General features: G+C 26.7%; 1 protein-coding gene across 1 annotated transcript in view; it reads left to right on the plus strand.

Annotated features, from left to right (window-relative positions):
• Window positions 1-20,752, plus strand: part of LOC107445135 (mid1-interacting protein 1A) — a 37,154-nt gene extending 16,402 nt beyond the window's left edge. Inside the window, exon 2 of the mRNA XM_016059474.4 lies at window positions 19,051-20,752. The gene's annotated coding sequence lies outside the window, so the exon portion shown is untranslated. The remainder of the gene's footprint in view (window positions 1-19,050) is intronic.
• The last annotated feature ends 782 nt before the right edge of the window (window positions 20,753-21,534 follow it).

Consider the following 21,534-nt stretch of genomic DNA (forward strand, 5'->3'; position numbering starts at 1 on the left):
TTTTAACAGAAAAATATAAATGTTGGCTTAAAATGATTGAACAAAGTGTGCATTATCTTTAAGTAATTATTGAAAAGCGCTATGAAGTTAAATGTTATAAAAGTAGTACAAGTCTGTTAGAGAACGGAAACTAAATTAAGTTTTTGAGTTGGCACCAAGAAACTAAATCTAATCGATTGGATTCAAAAGTTTTTATTATATTAAATATGTGTGTTTTCATTGAATTTAACGTAAAGCAAATGCAGAGTTTTCATTATAATGACTGGAAAGTGTATAATTTGAGAAAACTACAAGTTTTTTATTTCTTATATGTATATTAATGTTTTATTTATTATAATATTAATAAGAGAAAAAGCCGTACATTAGAATGTTTCTTTGTGATAAAAAGACATACTTTACACATTTAAATTTATAAAATAAATAGTGCATTGAAGAGATTTATAAATGTCGTCAAAATTAAAATTGAAAAATTTTTGAAAATTTATACAATGCTTTTAAAAAACGCTTTTGTTCAAAGTATCCCTGTGGTTTAACAAGACTGAAGCACACTTGAACAAATGAATAAATATTTACTAAAGGGTATTTTTTTATGGAAAACTAAGTCATTTAAAGTACATAGCATGAGTAAAGCACATTTTAACCGGTAAAATTAAAAAAAAGTATGTTTAAAATTGTTTGCCATTAAAACATTCAAATTAGTGATAATTTAAATTAGACTTAAAGTTGAAGCAGCTCGTCCTGTTCCTCTAGTTGTGCTTGACTGAAGTACAATATATTTATTTTCCTACCCGTTGAAAAGTCATTATTTTTGAAATATTTTATTTGTGTTAAATTGAACAAAACTGAAATGATTTATTTTATTTAAACAATCACATAAAAAAATCCTGTTATACTGCTTTTTTGTCGCAGACTAGGGGGGAAAGCATCCTTCTGAAACAGATGAAATATTTTATCTATATTTTTATTTCTTTTTATTTTGGTTCCTAGAAAAGTTGTGAAAGACCGTTTCGAAAAACCTTTAATCCCTTTAACTCCAAATTTTTTATTATCATATCAATTACTTAGAACAAGTTTGAGTATATAGTAACTACAATCTTTAATTTAATTTGTTTGGCATTTACTTTTTTTTCGAATTTTCAAAGTTGTCCTGCTTTTGAAATCGCCCAGTATGTGTTCGAATTCTTATTTTATCAACATGAAAAACGAGGTTTTAAATACAGGTTTTTTTATTGTTATAATGTCTGTCAATTCTGATTTCATCAGTATGAAACAATATATTACGAACCGCTTCTCGTATAATGTTACAATGACTTTGAATTCGAATTTCATTCATATGAAACGATGTATTACTTACCTGTTGTCGATTGTTATAATATCTTTGAATTCTAATTTTCTAAACATGAAAAACGTCGTATTGCATACAGGTTCTCACATAACAATATAACGTATTTGATTTACAATTTCATAACAAAAAATGACATATTATGCACATAATTTCATATAATCTGATAATGTTTTTGAGTGACAGAATTATGCGCTATTTGCGTTACAAATTTCGTTACTAAAGTTACTACGTTGCTAACTACGTTACTAATGTTCATAATCGGTTACTGGTTATAAATTTTTACAACCAAAAATAGCAACAAAAATTGTGATATGCATTTATATTCAAAATGTTTAGAAAAGATTTCAATAGAAAATTAAATTTAATTCCTAAATTCAGCTACAGAAAAAAACACAAGGCAGCAAAATGTTTTTATAGGTAACATGGGCGTTTATGGGCGTTTCTAATATTATTTACTTTGTGATTACGAAAAATTTTCCCTTTCAATGAAAACTTTGGTCATGTTAAAATAAATTTATATGTCTTTGTTTTCCCAAATTTGGGGAAAGTGTCAAATTTTGACTAAACAGGGTATTTTAAATAAAATGTGATAGAATTTTTAATGTTCATTCAAGTGAAAACATGCTTAATTTGATCAATGTTTATTAGCAAAATTATTCATTTTTGATCAATATTTTAAAAAACTAAAAATGTGCTCAACTAGTGTTAGTAACATTATGATCAGTAACTAGTTATTAGTTTAAAATGATTTTATATTCAAAGCGCTTATAAACAGTTATACACAAAATTTCCATTTGAATTTCCAATTACATATAAAGAAAACCAGAAACACTTCTCGAAAAAAAAGCTTTTCAATGTTGTAATTGCAAAATTGTGCAATTTGAACGTGGATAATTTCAATAATTGACAATCAGATATTTTTGCAGTCAACAAATGTGTAATATGCTTTCATAATAAAAATATTTCACAGAAAGTTCAACAACTTTTTATTTTATTTTCTGAATTTATTTAAAGAAGAAACAAAAACGCTTCTCGTAACATTTTCAAATGTTCTAATGGCGAAATTGCGTATTTTTTTGGCGTGACTAACTTTGTGATGAAAATTGGATACTTGCAAGTGACGTCATTGTAGGTAAAACAAGGACTTCGTCAATTCAAAAGCAAATCAGATTGAACATACACGCGTGACGTCACTTACAGGTATTCCATTAAATCTGATTTAAATCAGATGGTTAGGCTTAGCTCACTTAACTTCTTCTCGAGTTGCAAGTACCGAATTAGTCATATTTATTGTCAAATTATAACAAGTGTTTAGTGCGATTTGACAATGAAAATTACTACAAAAACTTTTACAAAAGAACTCCGAATTTGATTTTTAATTTCATAAAAAGACATAAACATTATTTGTAACGGTTATTAAATGTTTTAATGGAAAAACCTTTCACGTTTTTGGCGTTACAGTTTTTCTGACGACAATCCGTGCCATTTAAAGTCAATAAATTGCAACAAATGTTTAATACGATTTGATACGATTCAAGACAATTGCAAAACAAATTTACAAAGAAAAATTCTATTTTGATTGCCAATTTCAACTAACAGAAGCACTTTGAATAACGGTTGTCAAGTGCTTTAATGTCAAAATTGAGAGCTACTGGCGTTACTAACTTCGTGATCGACAGCTGATTATAAGGAAGGAAAAAGACATAAAGAAGAGATGAAAACACAGCAGGTTGGGGATTTCTAAGTGAAGTTCATGAGCAGTTATTTCAGCAGAGGTCACACTTAATAAGTTCAGAGACTAAGACTTAGCGGGAGAGAGATTCAAGAATAATTCCATTCACGGTTAACGGGATTCGGAGTATGTCCCAGTTTTTTTTTTTCTTCTTCTCTTTATGAGAAATAAATAAATAAAAATAGCTCTGAAATAAACTAGATAATTTTAGGCCATTTACAGCAGGTTTAAAAAATTAAATTGAAGTTAAATATTTGTCACTGTTTTGCTTTGAATTCATACACTGTTAAAAATTGCTAAGTTTATTTTTAAACGATCATGTTAAATGTATAACAATCTGTTAGGTTGAAACATACACTGTTAAAATTTTCATTCTAAAATTATGGTAAAATAACTGGCAGCTGTCTGTCCATCTGATTAACCGTAAAGTTTACAATAAAGAACATTTTTTTTTTCCTTTATGATTCTGAAACCATTTACCAAAAGTATGGTTATAAAACCTTGTATACAAAACTACACGATTTTTTAACCATTTACAACTAGCATTTTTCAAAAACGCAAAAAAAATATAATTATTTAACTAGACATACGAACTCGACTTTATGTAACGTAATGGGCATTGGAGAGTGCCGGATAGTGGAGATAGCCGGATTTATAGTGGAGAGTACACTATAAATTCTTCATGTGTTGAAGGGAATGGGGGGGGGGTGTCAACAGTAGGCCTCGAACTCCAGTTCTGTCGGTCATGAGATTGACAGATAAGCCCGCTCGGCTGTGATATGTACGCATACTCTCCAACTTATGAGGATTTTGAAAATAATTCTTTCTAGTGGTAGCGAACCAAAGTAGAAATTTTTAGAGCAAATGGATCTCTCATAAAACTTTTATCAGAACTTAAGAATCTAGACATGTGGCCTGCGCTTTTATAAGTAATAGTGAACAAGTTACACTAAAATGAGTTTTTTTTAAATATTAAGACATTAATTTTGCTACCGTCTGAAAAGAAGATTTCTGAAACTACGGAAATTCCGTAACAGTTGGAGGGTATGTGTACGCAGTATCTTCTTTAGGTGGTTCTAGTTGGTACCCTAAGATTCTGGTTATTTGACTGTATTAGGTGAAAGCAGTTAATAAACAGTTTTTCTCAAACTCAACAGTTTGATTACCATTTTATTTATGGTTATTTAACTGTTTTAATTAAATATGGTAAAATAACCATTCATGAAATTGTGATTTAACTATTTTTTTCGAGAAATTTTCTAACTGTGTAGAATGAAAAGAGAGGTTTGCGCGTTCAATTTGGTTGTGTACTCCTAATATGGTTCCAAGTTGGTCCAAGTTCACGATATTTTCGTGAATACTAAATTTGACTATACTGTACTATGGTTCAATTTAACAGAAACATGATCAATTTTTAACACTTTGTTAAAATTGAATTAATATTTAACCCTATTATACGATTCATACCAGTTTCATGATTCAACATCAGAATTATTTTTACTAATGTATTTTTCAGCATAAGAATTTCAATAAATAAATAAAAGTTGAATTGTTGATATTGTTACTTAAAATATTTATGTGGTTTTGATAGGTTTGTTAAAATTTATGTTATGAAATAATTTTAAGTTCCCAGGAGTCGTTAGGTAGGGAGGTGAAAAAAATAGTAAAAATATTGAATTAAGATAACAAATAAGGATCTAAAATATTTGCAGGTAAAATTATGAATAATAACAAGGACTTTTCAATATTTTAAACAATAAAATCCTTTTAATTTTTAACAGTTTTTCTCGAATGTTCTTGGCCAGATACCAAAAGCGGTCATATTATTTCTGGCAACTTTCAAAACATTTTGAACATTTCGGTAATATAATAGTAGCTGTTCAAAGTTTATTTTAATATATATTGAAGTTAAAAATGTTTTAAAGCGATACTTGATTAACAATTTACAAACATTATTTTCATTCATTTAAAATATTATTAACAATTTATGAGTTTGACACATTGAGCTTCAAGCAAAAATCAACAAATCGAGTTTTTTTCTATTAATTTTTAGAAAATTATTTATTAAGATTCAGTTTGAAAAAAAAAACAATTCTAATTTAATGCTAATAATGTGTTGCGTTAAAATTATCTTATTTAAGTTCTTTTTTAAATATAGTAAATATCTGATGCTAAGTTTACAAATACGCGATTTTATATTTAAATATGCTATGGCTAATAAATCTGGTTAAGTAATTTCAAACTTTCGTGACGTTTCATAAAATGCAAGTTGTTTATAGTTAGAATTGCTAAAGAAATAACATTCCTAAACGCTAAGAAACCACTTAATTAATTGTATCAAAAAGAAAATTAAAGAAAGTAATACACAAAAAAAACAAATGCATTAAAAAATATTAAATTTACAGTCTCTATTAGAAAGTTTTATCTCTTTAAGCTCTTACTCTAAACTTTGAAAATGTAATTTTTATTTGGATGTTAGTTTGAAAATTAGATGACAATTATAACTTAGTAACATATAAGATGAAAATTATAATTTAATCCTCTTTAATATTACTAATTACTTATAATAATTTAATTATTAATTATTTATTTATACTTTTCCTTTCGTTTATGTTAAAATATTTTGATTTATATTGTTATTATTCTTTATTTAACTAAAGCATTAGGATTTATTTCATACTCTAAATTTAATGCTATGTTTCGAATTTTAATTTTATATTATTACGGGTTATAATTTATGCCATTAACAGCATTACCATCACAGAGAGCAATCTCCGTATAAAAGTCTCCACAGGTTCAATTCGGCTGCATCATATTTTGGGATATTTTGCAGTGATGACCATTAACTCAACTTGAGCTAGTGCCATTATTTTTACGTTATTATCGGTTTTACCATACTTTGACGCATTTTCTCTTCAGTGAGTTGTCTAAAAAAGATGTTGTTCCTGAACTTTTTGACATGAGCATAGTTAATGTTTAATTTTTTTACAAAACATGATTTGTAAATAAGTTGTTATCATAACCATTTTATGCTATATGCGCGTTAAATTAAAATAAAAATAAAATGGAAAATTGCTTTATAAGGTTACGCAAACAAAAATGTTGTGACATGTTGTGACATTTTAAACTTTCGAAGTAAATAGGAAGGAACATTTTATTATAGTTTTTTCGCTTAATCATGCCTATGAAGGGGGATAATATTTTATTTTTTATACAATATAACAATCGATTAAAAACATAGAATGAAAGTGACAATGTGACTCGCTTTAAATTTCTTATAAATTACAAGAAAGTTTTCCTGTGACGCAAACAATTAATCATAATTATTTTTATTAAATTTACAATACATTAATACCGTATACATTTATTAATATTTCAGTTGAGTAATACGCTTATACTTCTGGGAAGTATGTACGCATGTTGAAACGTAATTAATAATACATACTATATAAAAATTATTCATAAAATTCGGACATTTTCCCCATTTAACATTTTAAAAAATTGGTTTTTATTCTTATTTAACTTTATGTTATAATAGATGAGTAATTGTAGCGGCTTTTTGTTAAATTAATAACTAGCATATTTTTTGTAGTTTAAATAAGAAAACATTGCACCAAGTTTTTTAAGCGGCAATCATGCCTATGAAGCCAATAGAAGCTAATAGAAGTGAATTTTACTTAAACTAGATGAATCAGAAACTGTAACACATACATAAAAATGCATATCATAAAAACAAAATCAAGTAAAATATTTCTTAAAAATATATTTTAAGTTACGTATTTTTTTTTATCCTATATTTTCACTGTAAATCGTAGAAACTTACGACTGGTTAAACTATTGAAATACTTTTTACAGGTTTTAGAAGAAATATTGCTTTGCGAAACTATTTATGTAGGAGTTTTTTGTTCGAAGGGTAAAATTATTTTACCTAGACCTCATTTTGTTTTAGAATGTTAGCTTTACAAATCTGAACTTTCCTGTTCTATATTATGCTTCCTTATTTGTCTCGTTCAAACATATTTAAACAGTAGCACCTGTCAAGTTAAAAAGGTGTTAAACATGTTTTGTTAATATAATATAATTACGGAAGACGAACTGTTTTATTGGCTCTATTTTTAAATTTAGGAAAACTCTGTTTTTAAATTTACTGTAAAATTGTGCTAAAGTTAGCTTATTAATTTTGTACAGCTTTCAAAACTATTTCAGTACACCGATTTGACAAAAGAATAGACTCGTGCATCTTATTTTGATTTATAGTAATTTTCAATTCATTAAACTATAAATTAATTCCGTAATTATCAATAATTTGGTTTCGATTATATTTATTTCCTTGCAATTTAATTTTGAATTATTTAAGAAAAATTTGTTGCTTTTTTGTTAATACTTCATGTTGCTTATTTAGTTTAGATATCGCATGCACCTGTTGGCTATTTATTTATTCATTAACCAAAAAAAAAATTAAATTGTAACAAAACGTTTTGCATATAACGAAGATTGACAATTAAATAAACCTACTGGAGCACAATTTAATGGTCAATATTATTTGAGAGTTATTTTGATAAAAAAAAATACTCAAAAATTCCAAAATTAAAATGTTTTATATAAAGAATGAAAAATGGTTAATTACTTGTTTATAATTTTGTTTTTTCCGCTTTGTTTTTAAACAAAATTTAACTTTTTATATCATAAATATATCTTTAATTTTCCCATTTTTAATTTCTTACGACACCCAGAAAAATTATTTTTTGATCAGTTTATAATACATTTTAATCCTATTTAATGTTCTAATTATATATTTAATCAAAATTTAATACTCTTATAAAATATTCTTGCTGTGATACAATTTAATATTCCTATTAGAATGTTAAGAAAATCGTTATCTTTGCTTCAAATATGTAGTTTTGTCTTCGTTCAATTTAATTAAGTATTTTATAGGTTTCACCTACTACTAAGTACTACGTTGAAGGGGAGTCGTTTAGCATTTACCAATATTGCTAAAACATACCTTTTTCGATGCATCTTTTCTCAGCATCTAAATAATATATTTCTTCAGTTTTTTTTCACAGAATATTTGCATATACATGCTTAGATTGTGATAACTGTTGATGCATATCTTTGACAGAATTTTTTTTTAAAAAAAATATGAGCTGAGTACGCTTAATTATTTAAATTGTTTCATCTTTTTTGAGAAAAAATCTTTCATAACTCAAAATGTATTCTTGTTAACGCTAAAACATTATCACAGTATACAACTGACATAATCTTAAATATCCCTGGAAAATTTTAAAGTGATATCATAAGTAGTTTCTTCGAAAAGGTACATCAAAAAATTTTAGTTTTAGCATTATTGATATATGCCCTACCGACACCCTTTAAGACATTTTTTATTTAAAAGTTTAAGTTCTAAATAATGAGTGAGGCATTCAAAAAAAAAATCTTTTAATGTTTACAGTAATAAGTATGGATACAGTTTTCAAAGTTAAACATTTTTAATAGGGGAATGGAAGGTTACTTTAAAAAAATAACTAAAAATGCAAGTTCTTGAAATTAAAGTAACAATTTTAAAGCAAAGAGCAGGGTATTTGAAAAGCACTGAGTAAACGTTATAAGAACAAAGCAGTATTTTTTATTTATTTCCACATTACAATAAAGTGTCGTGAATTATTCTCGAAGATTAGGTTGCAGCGATTCCTGTTTCTTTTGTCGCAATCATTCTTGTTTTCGTTGATAAACATAAAAAAAAAAAGTTTATAAAGGTGTTATTTTCTAATGCAAGTTTAGACTGGTAGTTATTTTGCATTCATTTTTTGTAATTGTACAAGTTGACTAGCAAAGACTTGCATAAAAGATATGCTCTTTTTCACATGCATGCTGTGCTTAAATTTATGCTGCTTTTTAAGCATTATTTCATATTTGTAATTTTGAAAAGGCAACTAAATGTATCAGCTATTAAATGTCTTTTTTTATGACAATATTATTTATAAATTAGTATCTCAAGATTTCTTTTACAAAATAATCAAATAATTCTACTTAAAGAGTTTATTTAAATAATAATATAAATCAATAACTACTAAGAAATGTAGTAAGTGGATAAATAAACATTTCAAGTATACTTCCTCTACAGCAGTAGTTCCCAAATGGTGCACCGAGAGTTTAATTTTTTTTAAATCAGTAATAATTTTTGAAACTCATAATTATATTTAGATCAAAACAATAAACCATAATGTCTTTGATAGTTTAGTTATTTTATGAAATTAATGTAAAATGCAAGTGAAGTAAAGATATGGCAAAATTGGTGAAAAAAATTGCATAAGTATTTCTCGTCGAAAATTTTCAAAATAAAACGACGGCATTCAAGAATAGCGAAATATGTTTCAACTATTTTCAATGTTTATAAGAGGTTCACGATTAACAGCATAATTCAGCCTATTTTATTAATTTTCAGCTAATGTATACACCAAAAGCAAATTCAGACCCAGATTATGTTCCACTTCAGGACTACGAATTCAACTGCTTGGCATAAACCTGTTATTTAAAGAGTTTTATCTACTTTTTTTCTCTCTGGAAATACCTTTTCTTCTGGATAGTCATGTTTTTAAGAAATATAATGTAATTGATAATGAGACTCTCAAAACTTTATTGGTAAGAAACCTCTATTAATTGAACTATAATAATCAATCTAAATTATAAAACTCATCTAGAATGCAAGAAACAATGCATTTATTAAAAATAATAATTTAGTTTATTATTTAGGTTATACTTAAGTTTAGAATGCTACGGTTGAATATGGTTTGTTTCGGACTTAGGACAGCGGAAAGAAGTACCGTCATTAAGAATGCTGATATTTTTTTCATTTAATTTTAAGTTCATTTTTATCGAAACATGCTGTGGATCAAAAAGTCTTATGTACCGTAATTTTTACACTCACTGTAAAATCAATGAACCACTCTAACTAAATAAATGTTACTGTAAAAGTTACAGTATGTTATTTTACAGTAAACATGGATTTTGCAGTGAAATGGGATAATGCACCCAAAGTGCAGAACTTTATATCGTAATTTGATTCAGAATTTTTATCAGTGCACCAAAATTTAAAATAAAACTGACATTTCAACTAAAATATTTTATAATTTGCATAATTAAAACTAAAAATTAAAATAGAAAAATATGCAGATATTATTAATTATTAAAATTTTAATAATTTTATTAAAAAAAAACTGAATTAACAAAAAATAAAATTTGAATATTATTTGGGTAAATGTGCGATATTGTTTACTATAATTCTAGTTCAGTGGTTGGCAAATTTATTAGTTAAAAAAGTAAAAAAAAAAAAAGAGCTGCAGGATTACAAATTTTTTTGAGAAACGAATTCTTTTTTAAGAATCGAATTTTTCAGAGTAGGTAAAAAATATAACTGCTAAATAATAAAAAAAAACAGAACATAACAATCATAATCTTAGGAACAAAAATGGCAAAGTAAAGCACACATTTGATGTGAATTATGACTCAGCATTTGCTAGGAAAAGTTTTGATCATTTTAATTTGTATGTCACAGTTTAATTTCAAGGAGTATTCTATATTCTCATCTTTAAGGTGATTGCTAAATTTACACTTGATGAAGGTTATACTTGAAGGTGATTGTTCTCATGAATACGCAGTGTTAAAGATTGGAAGAATAGCCTGAGGGAAGAGCATTCGCCTTCAAATGAGGGGACCCAGGTTTGAATACTAGCGGTGGCTGGTTGATATTAATACTTCCGTCCAGCAGTAACCACAGTGCTAACGGAAATACCCTTAGTGGTAGACAAATGATGAATTAGAATTCCCTTTGCAGTTAATCTAACCGTGGGAGGTTTTCTTGTTTTCCTCTCCATGTAACGCAAAATACGGGTTAGTTCTAATAAAAAGTCCTCCACAAGGGCTAGTTTTTCCCAATGCCGGATTCAAGAGTTCTGGTATGTTCTTGGTTGGTCTTAAAATTACAAAGCTGGCAGTTGAAAATTGATTGTCGTAAATTCACTAAAAAGCTAGTTTTACCATTATTATTAATTGTAAGAATTAGAAATAATATTCCAGGTGTTGAAATCACGTCTTTCCTTGCCAGGTCTTTGAAATCGGACAACTTTTGTTAAAAGCAACATCATATATGTTTTTCTCAATTTTTTCCTGATCAGTATGAAAGTGATCAAATTTCAAACTTCATAATTCTTTGTTTTTATCTCCAACAATTAATTCAATCTTGTTACGTAAATACGGAGTATTTTTTAAACAAAGGCGAACATCTCTAGGTGGTATCTGAATTACTGAAACCTCTGTAGAAATGCTTTCCGTGATTCTAAATTTGTTGCTTTGAAACAGCAAATGTTAATTATCGAGTAATTTCTTTTAGCGATGTAGCAACCGCGAAAAAGGAATTTATGTTTCTCTTTCAAAGTCCTGAGCAAAAAAGAGACAATTTGCCTTTAAATAAAAGGTTTTATCTGACTTTCTGACGAACGAAATGATTAATTAATAAGAAAGTGAACTTCAAACGATCTGATAGCGGAATAATGTTGCAGGTTCAAAGTAGTCAAGACCGATTTGCGCCCGAGCCACCCTCAGGTTCCTAACAGACAAACGTGGCTCGTGAGACTTTGCTGACCCCTGTTCTAGTTGAGCCATCAAACATTGTGATTGTCCAGAAAATCGGCTCTAAAAATGTCACGAGTTTCTGTTCTACAACTTTTGCCATACTGAGATAAAATATGGTTTAAACTTCCAGAATATGCTAAACTTTACCTATACGGGAGCAACAAAAACCTCAGTACTTTTTATCGAAGCTATTTGCTAATGATTTTGGTAAAATTAACAATTAAATATGGTTTTATTATATGCGATGAAATTCGGTAAATGTGGTAAAATTTGGCAATTTTATCAAGATACTTTTATGTACGGTATTGAAACCATTCACTAGATGTGTGGCAATAAGAGCTATAATTATGAAAACCAGAATTTCCGGTAAACCGTTACTATATGTACGGAAAAATTATTAAATAAATAGTTTTATTTACCAGAATTATGATTTTTTTTCACCAGAAATGTCATTACCCTACTGTATGGTGATTTCAGCAGAATTGTTTTCGCTCCATGCTGTAAAATCAAGGAGATATCGCACACGACATCGTTTACATCTCAAAAAGTCATTGTTTTGTTGCAATTTTTTCTCTTATTTACCATCTATTAGCAAATATAGTAAAGAAAGATTCTTAGTTCATTTAAATTAATTATCCATTTATTGATATACCTATTATTTATTTTACTTTCAATTTTCTTTTTCTTTTACAAAATTACGATGAAGCGAGGTTTGACCCATCCTACTAAATCAAGGTTTTTCAATCAAGAAATCAAGAAATCCCCGTCAAAAAGGAAATTCAGAAGCACAAAATGAAAAACAAGAAAACTAAATCAAATATTGAAGTAAAAGAGAAATGTGCAATACAATTGTCTAAAGAAAACATTTCAGTTTTTTTATTCAAATTTAATTTATTAAACAGTTTCAGCTCCGATTCGATTGATTTATCGAAATAATAATTGAAACTAACAAGTGCTTTTGAAAAATGCAGTTGCCCATTTAAAGGTTCCATTATAAAATGGGCAACCGTCTTTGTCATTAAATATGTCGATTATTATTTCCTATTTATGGATTTTTGAAGCAAATGAAGTTTTTAAGCAGGTAATATCTTTCCGCTTCAGTTTCTAGGGATTATTTAAGTTTCAGTTCATATTTCTCTCTTTCCATCAGCAATTAAATGTTTGATGTTTCTTTGAACCTTATTTTTGCCTTTAGATAGCTAATTATTTCTGTGTAAGTTTAATATCGTTTCTAAATCCCATCTAAACGGTAAAACAAATTCTAGATCATATTGACGGTAAAAAGCACTGGTACCCTGGGAGAATTTCATTTTAACACGGAATCTATTTTACCGTAAAATTTTATATCACAATTTTTACAGTCATGTGTATTTAATTACTGTGATTTTATAGTAATTATTACTATAAAAATTACTGTTAAAATCATATTTTCGTTCCATAACATTTTTCGTTCCAATCTATTTTTACAGTAAAATTTTATACCATAATTTTTACAGTAATGTTTATTTAATTACAATGATTTTAGAGTAATTATTACTACAAAAATTACGGTAAAAATCCTATTTTTCGTTCCAATCTATTTTTACCGTAAAATTTTATATTATAATTTTTACAGTAATGTTTATTTAATTACAATGATTTTATAGTAATTATTACTACAAAAATTACGGTAAAAATCATATTTTTCGTTCCATAAAATTTTATGGTAAAAATAGATTTTTCGATAAAAAGTACTTTTACCTTAATTTGATCTGGAATTTTTTGCAGGGTTGCAAACTCCCTCTTTGTGTCTAAAACCACTATCGTATAACCTAATTAATAACCTAATTTATGCAGTCTTGAAAAATCATAAATAAAATGATTAGTTCATAATTTAAGTTAAAGCAGATGTATAACGTTATAAAATATGAAATAATGTCAATTTAGGCAATTTCGTTATGAAAAAATGTTTTTGTAAAACGAGTGACAAATCTTCCATGTTATTCTTATTTACAATAATATAAGTTTTTCTAAAAGTTGTCAAAATGTAATTATCTCTTATAAATTAACAAATTTGCTGGATTTTTTTCTTATGGAAGACTATTATTGTTGAAACGTGGAGTAAAAAATGTATTCTTTTCGCATGCGTCTAATTCTTACTCAATTATTATTTTTTTTCACGTTAATTATCAAAATATTTTCTTCAATAATAATAATAATAATGCTGAAAATAATCTATTTTTCAATGGATATTGATTTTATAATTGAGATTTCAAGGGACCAAACCTGTCCCATTGCTGATCTAACTACCCTCATGTAAGAAGATTTGTCCTAATTTATGCTTTTTCAAAAAATCATTAGTAATTATCAATAAAGTTTAAAATCATTAATAAAGTTCACTAACATTACAAGGAACCAAATAATGTCACCTTGAAAATTTTATTTAGAAAACAAAGAAATCAAAACATGTTTTTGCAAAAAGCGTATCAAACCTTTTAAGTTACTCTTTTTTACAGAATTTATATCTTTTTCTTGAAGATGTTAAAATCTGATGTTTCCTAAAAATATACAGTTTTGCTGATATTTTCTATATTTTCTTATAAAATTATATAATAGTTGAGACCGTGATTTTTTTATAAAGAAAAGGTTGTGAAAAAAACATATTTTCCCTCACTGTGAAAGAAAAAAACTAGGTAAAAACTACCAGAAAACGGTTAAATTTACCGAAGCGCATTGGTAATGATTTTGGTAAAATTAATAATAAACTATGGTTTTATATATGATGAAATTCGGTAAATGTGGTGGAATTTGGTAATTATGACGGTAGATACCTTAGAGGATGGTCATTAATTTGGTTAAATTTACTTTTCAGTTTTGTATTCCTTACTGAATTTGTGATAATAAGAATTTTGAAACCTAGATTTCCGGTAAACGTTACCATGTGAACGGAAAAACTATTAGACAAATGGTTTATATACTGCATGAACAGAATTAGGTTTTTCTTCGTACCTGAATTGTCATTACCATACAGTACGGTAATTTTACCTTTTTTTTCGTTCTCCGCGTATTATAATGGAGATATGAATCGTATTGTTTGATTGTTTTTTATTCAATAATTTGTGATAATAAGAGCTTTGAAACCTAGATTTCCGGTAAACGTTACCATATGAACGGAAAAACTATTAGACAAATGGTTTATATACCGCATGAACAGAATTAGGTTTTTCTTCGTACCTGAAATGTCATTACCATACAGTACGGTAATTTTACCTTTTTTTTCATTCTCCGCGTATTATAATGGAGATATGAATCGTATTGTTTGATTGTTTTTTATTCAATAATTTGTGATAATAAGAGCTTTGAAACCTAGATTTCCGGTAAACGTTACCATATGAACGGAAAAACTATTAGATAAATGGTTTATATACTACATGAACAGAATTAGGTTTTTCTTCGTACCTGAAATGTCATTACCATACAGTACGATAATTTTACCTTTTTTTTTTCGTTCTCCGCGTATTATAATGGAGATATGAATCGTATTGTTTGATTGTTTTTTGTTCAATAATTTGTGATAATAAGAGTTTTGAAACCTAGATTTCCGGTAAACGTTACCATATGAACGGAAAAACTATTAGACAAATGGTTTATATACTGCATGAACAGAATTAGGTTTTTCTTCGTACCTGAAATGTCATTACCATACAGTACGGTAATTTTACCTTTTTTTTTTTTTCGTTCTCTGCGTATTATAATGGAGAAATGAATCGTATTGTTTGATTGTTTTTTGATGCGTCCGATACAGGAAGTAAATTATAGTCTAAGAATGAATAATTATGGTGTTTCAAATTGCATTCCAAGCAATATTTTCTGGTCTACTTGGTCCACGTGTTGGAGAGAGTGACCAAAGGAAAACAAAATAATTATTAGGTGCAATTTTGATGCCTTAAACAGAAATTAGCACGAATATCATGTTTATTTTCACGTGACTCATATTGTTATTGTGCTCTGAAGTCAGATAAGTTAGTGTGGGAAATGCTGTGCTAATTATGATGCTAAAAGTGCTAATTAGGATCGAGAACAAATTTAAACCTTCCGCTCATTGTTTTGTTTCAGCGTGTTGATGTTTAAATAAGTAAGTTGAAATTTGAAACTGCAGTTTGTTTTCCCCAGCTTGTTTAATTCTCTTTTCAAGGGAAAGTTTGCAAGACATTTTAGAGTTTGTATAATTATAATTTGGTTAGTATATTAAAGTATTGTTTTAAATAAATTTAAACTTTTAAATCAGAACCTATATTAAATATTGAAATAAATTGTTTGAAAAATGTATGAGTCATGCAAGTTTTGTGTGAGAAATTAAAATAACTATTTATTATAATTTTATAATAACTATTAACTATTTAATTAACTATTTATAATAACTATTTTGGAATTTTTCCCTTGATAAAAAATTTGGAATGGTTAACTATGAATTTACTAAAGCATATGCTTATAAGATCTTCCAAAAATTTATGGTTGCAGTCTACGTGCGTAAATAATTATTAACGTATTATAATTGTTAAGATAAATTGTGAAGCAAAGAGAATGAAACAAAATAATCGTAATGCCTGGATCAAAATACAGCACATCATGATTGAAAAAAAAAATTAAATCCATTTCAGTAGCAATTCAACACACCAAATTTATGGAACAATTTAAAATTTGATGAAAAAAATGGTTTCTCTACCGTGTCTTTCAATAACATAAAAAGATAATGGTGTGGAACACATTGTTGTCCGTGCACTTTTATTGGATAGAAAAATCATAAGATAGGGCCCTTAATGAACAAAGGATATAAGGAAATCTTTTACAGACAAAAACATAATATTGGAATAAAAATGGTACCCTCCAGTGAATTACTTATTTATATCTTATTTATCGCATAATTCTTTGTAAAATTGCTTTTCGATATTGATAGTTTTTAAAAATTAAAATCTTGAAACTAAAATTTTTATTCTTTAATAAATTAATCGTATGGATATTAATTTTTGTGTAACATTTTATCTCAAAAATATTTAGTTTCCGTTTGTAATCATAACTTAGTGAACAAATTATATTTGTTCATAATACGTTTTAGTTGCATTTATGATAAATTTATGTAGATAACAAAGGCAGTTGAAATAATCTGTGTAAAATAACTAATTAAAATTCTGAATCAATTTTAAAAAGTTACTTTTCGTGAAATTAAATAATCTCATTCAAAAATATTAACTAGTTCTTACAGAAACCAAAAAATAAAAAAAAGGACTTAAAACACAAAGTTGTGGATGAAACTGCAGCTGAGCAAAAGGTTTAGACTTACATTTTATCCCAATAGAATCGTTAACTAAATCTATAGAATAAAATTTGTATAAATGCAATAAGTAATACCTTTAATATAAAAACTTTTTTTTGATAATTTTTTAATTTGACAATTTTTAATTTAAGAATAACAATGTTCTCTTAATTTTTCAGAAATAAAAACGTTTGAGAAAAAATTGTTGAAAAAAAGATATTGAGTATTTACAACAAGAGAAACAAAAAAAGGAGTCTAAAATTATAAAATATTTTAGTGATTAATTACATTCGAACATACAATTAAATAAAATTTAGTAATGTGAACACCACGGAAAATATATTTTATTCTACGTATCTTTTTTTCTATGAATTATTATTTCGAGCATTTGGCAACACTGTTCTGAAACTTAAAGTCAATACAGCGAATATGGGTGCGAGCATTGTTGAAATATGGTTTCGAAACTTAGAGTGGTATTTAAAACAGCATTTTTAGATCGCAGTCGGATATTTTAAAATAAATTTTTTTTTTCGATTTCCCTAGAAAATTTCACAGCATAGATGTAAATATTCTAATTTTGTTTTACATTCAGAGTAGTTTTGATTATATTAATAGTTTTTGATTAATAAAATGCTTAACAATGACATTTGTAACATTTTTTGCTCAAAATGCTCAATAAAAACTAGCCAATAATTATTTTATAAAATCCTTTGTGGAATGGAAACACTTGTAGCAAAATATAATAAAAATTAATAGATTTATCGTTTTTGGTATTTAATTAAGAAATTATTAACATAGCTTAAATTTGGTTATATACTTGCGGAACAATTTAAAATTAAGCAAAATGTACCTTTTGTCAGAGAATCTTCTTGATGTTCTACATCTCTTAGGGAAAATGAGTTTATAAAGGTCAATTAAGTAAATAATTTATATTTTATAATTAAAAAGACAATAAATACTGAAAAATTTATGTTGCTTGTAGAAAAGAAATTTTTGACAAGTTAATCTGTACTTTAGAAAGTTAACGCAGTAAAAAAAAAATTTATCATATTTAGATGGAGGACCCACACACTTGCAAATTAACAAACACTCTAAGGATTTCTAATTTTTAGATTTCATCTTAAAACTACGTGACGAAACCAATGAATAACCTTTAATGAACTCAATTATTTCGTAATTAGATTTATTTATTTGGGGATATTAAGTGTAGCAGTGAAGAATAATTTACTAAAACACATCTTCTAATTTTTCCTACTTTTTTTAAAAATATTTAAGGACCCTACAATCCTTGATATGTCAAGGCGTACTAATGTGACCATTAAAAAAATGTGACCATATGTGTGTTAAAAAGTGACCATTTCTGCTGAACTTTATGTCGCCGTCTCTCCTAAAATTGGTGATGAGATGGTCATCGAGTTTATAGCATTACTCCGATTTAATATTCCTTTTCTTCTCATTGAGGAGCAAAGATTGCAGGACATAATTGTTTTAAGGAACCAGCTAGTTGAAAAAATATAACCTAAGCTTTGAAGAGCAGCAGAGTACTCAAATTAGCGAAAAATATTTTACCCCCAAATAAAACAAACATTAAAATTTTACTTACTTTTTGTTGTCACGGAAAGCAAAGCTTTGTCCAAATTGTTCAGCAAAATATAACTGCTTCCTGCTAAACTGCATTTGCTGCACTATGAAATATCGGAAGTATTTAAGTTGAACATCCTACCTAGACTACCTATAATAAAATTAATGAAAAAGTAAGAAACAGGAGTAAATAAATCTATGATGGATACACAAAACTGTAAAGATGATTTTGCTTTTTAATATTTAGATTAAAAAAATAATATTATCTCAATCATTACTATGCTTAAAATATTATTTTTTAATATTTTAAGTTAGTTTTATTATTTTTCTTAAATTATAGTATTTGCGTAGCATGGATTTCATCTGGAAAAAAAGGCATTAATCTAAAATATTTTTTGAGGACAAATTTTTTAAAAAAGTTATATGCTTTTTTAATTATGTCAATTAATGTTTTTTTTTTAATTTCAGGATTCCCAGGATTGGAAAAACATATCAAGAATTGAAAATTCAACCATTCCTTTTTCATCCTAAAAATTTTTCAAGTCATATCTGATTTGAAGTCAACAGAAGAAAAGAAGGAAAACATTCTAAAATAAGTGAAAATCACAAACATTTTAATCATATTACAATAACTGAAAAATATTCAAATTATTTTGCTGTTAGGCAAAAATAAATTAGCTTCTGCTTTGTTTGCACATAAGCTTATTTGATAAAAATCAGTTTTAAAATCCAATTTGTTGTTTTCATACGGGTTTCTTTCTTTTATTTCCTGTGGTTAATCTCTGTTTTTATGTTTATCTGCTACTTGTTAATTTCTGTTAAAGCTGATGTTTGCTTCCGCTGCCGGAAGTTTGGGCAGGTATTGAGTTTGACAGTTTTTAATTTGTTAAATTTTAAATTCAGTCAAAGATTAAAGCAAACTTAAAACTGGATTTTAAACTGCTGATCTTAACGCTTGAAATAACTTGATTGAAGAGAAAGAAAATACCCGCAGCATGAAAAATGAAACATTTGTCTCCTTGAAAAATGCTTAAAAATGTCATAGACATATTTTTATTTATTTGCTAAAACATAGAAATTTTTTAGTTTCTCCAGTAATTATTATCGCCTTGCATTTATACTTTTAAAACGTTTTATTTTAAAGATAGGATAAATAAAAATATTTATTTCGATGTGCAATCAAAAACTTACTTATCAAAGACTTAGTGCATTTTACTATTACTGAAAAGGTCTTTGTAAACAGTAGTATTATAATTTATGTCTATTCAAATAACAATAGAGTAAAAAAAAGCTTTGCCAACTATACTGATACTACAACGACTTATTAATTACTTAATATTTCCCGTGAGTTTCTACTCTGGTCTCTTATCTTTTTTACATTTACGTGTATTTCTAATATGATTTCTTTTAGGTGTTTTTCAAAAATATGCTTGTCTTAATGTAGTACATGAGGCTTTATTGAGATGAGAATGTTCTTTGGACCAAAATTAAAACTGAGTAAAATTGAGAGTAAATTATAATATTAATCCGGTAACTTCAATTAATTTTGGAGAATTTTTTTGACGCAAGGTCTTCAGAACAGATTCTAACACATAATAACGGATAATAAACTTCTAACTGATAATAACAGAGAAGTGAACGCTTTAATGGTTTATGTAGTAAATAAAAATATATCTATTACTTTTTTTTAAACATTTTTTTAAATTGTTTATAAGAACTTATGCTACAAATAGTTCTTTCTGTGCTTTATGAATTTTGTCTAATTAAAAGGAATAGATTTATAAATAAATAAATAATTTACAATAAAACTTATGAAATAAAATTTTGTAAATAAATAATTAGTTTAGTCATATGACTCAGAATTTGATGAGTGATTATGAATAGGATAAATCATATGACGAATTAAATGATCAGGAATCATATGACGTTCTTTTGACGCAGAACAAATAAAAAATTAACAAATATAGTAGAATAATATGGAAATTCAACTAATAGAATTTAAAACTTTAGTAATTTTCAGTTAATATTTAATCTTTAACCTAAAATTGATAAGTTTTTTTAAAAATAATTTTAATGTTTTTACTTAAGAGTCCTGCAATGTTGGTTACATGTGTCACACAATTCAAAAAATTTTGTGAAACTTTTGGATTTCGATTTATATTATCAAAAATATGATAAATAAGTATGTTGTTTAAAACTATTCTGCAGCTCTTAGCTCATAATTAATAATCAAATTTTCCTTACCGTACATTATATTCAATTTTATGTTATTAATTATTTCCATAAAAATATTTGTCATAATAATGAACATTTTTTTTAAAGTTCAAATCCAATTTTATTTTATTGCACAACATAAGACCTTAACGAATTTTAAATGAACAATAAATTAAGTATTACATTTAACAATAAATATTCTTACTTATATTGCCCTACTACTTCAGTTTAATCCGTAATCAAAAATATTGCTAAGATTTCTTAAAATAATAATATGAGTTTTTTCATGTATCACAAATGCATCAAAATATTTCAACTTAATTTGAGTCTTTGGTTCAACTTTCTTTGTCAAATGGTGTCCTAATATATTTTATTATTTCTTCTTTAACTATGATATTTTTCAGAAAAAAGGAATTCCTCTCAGCGGGAGCAAGCATTGCATTAAAAAAGGACTTTATTGTTTAAATTGGACTTTCAACGGAATTTGATATTTAGCAGAGTTTTTGTTGTGTTACGAGCAACTATTGTACTCACTACCTATTGTTTGTTGAATAAATTAAGATGTTTCATAGTGAAATGTCATAGTCATATTATCTTGAAAAAGGTTGTTATCCAGTGCCTGATGTAGTCGATATATAAACTCTGTAAATATGTATATATTGTTTTGTATTATGTTATGTATAGGCTACTTAAATATTATTAAAATATTTTATTAAATATCTTAGTTTGTGAATTATT

Source organism: Parasteatoda tepidariorum, chromosome 2 (genome assembly GCF_982258835.1).
Source record: "Parasteatoda tepidariorum strain Cologne lab strain chromosome 2, Ptep-v5.0, whole genome shotgun sequence".
Taxonomy (NCBI): Eukaryota; Metazoa; Arthropoda; class Arachnida; order Araneae; family Theridiidae; genus Parasteatoda; species Parasteatoda tepidariorum.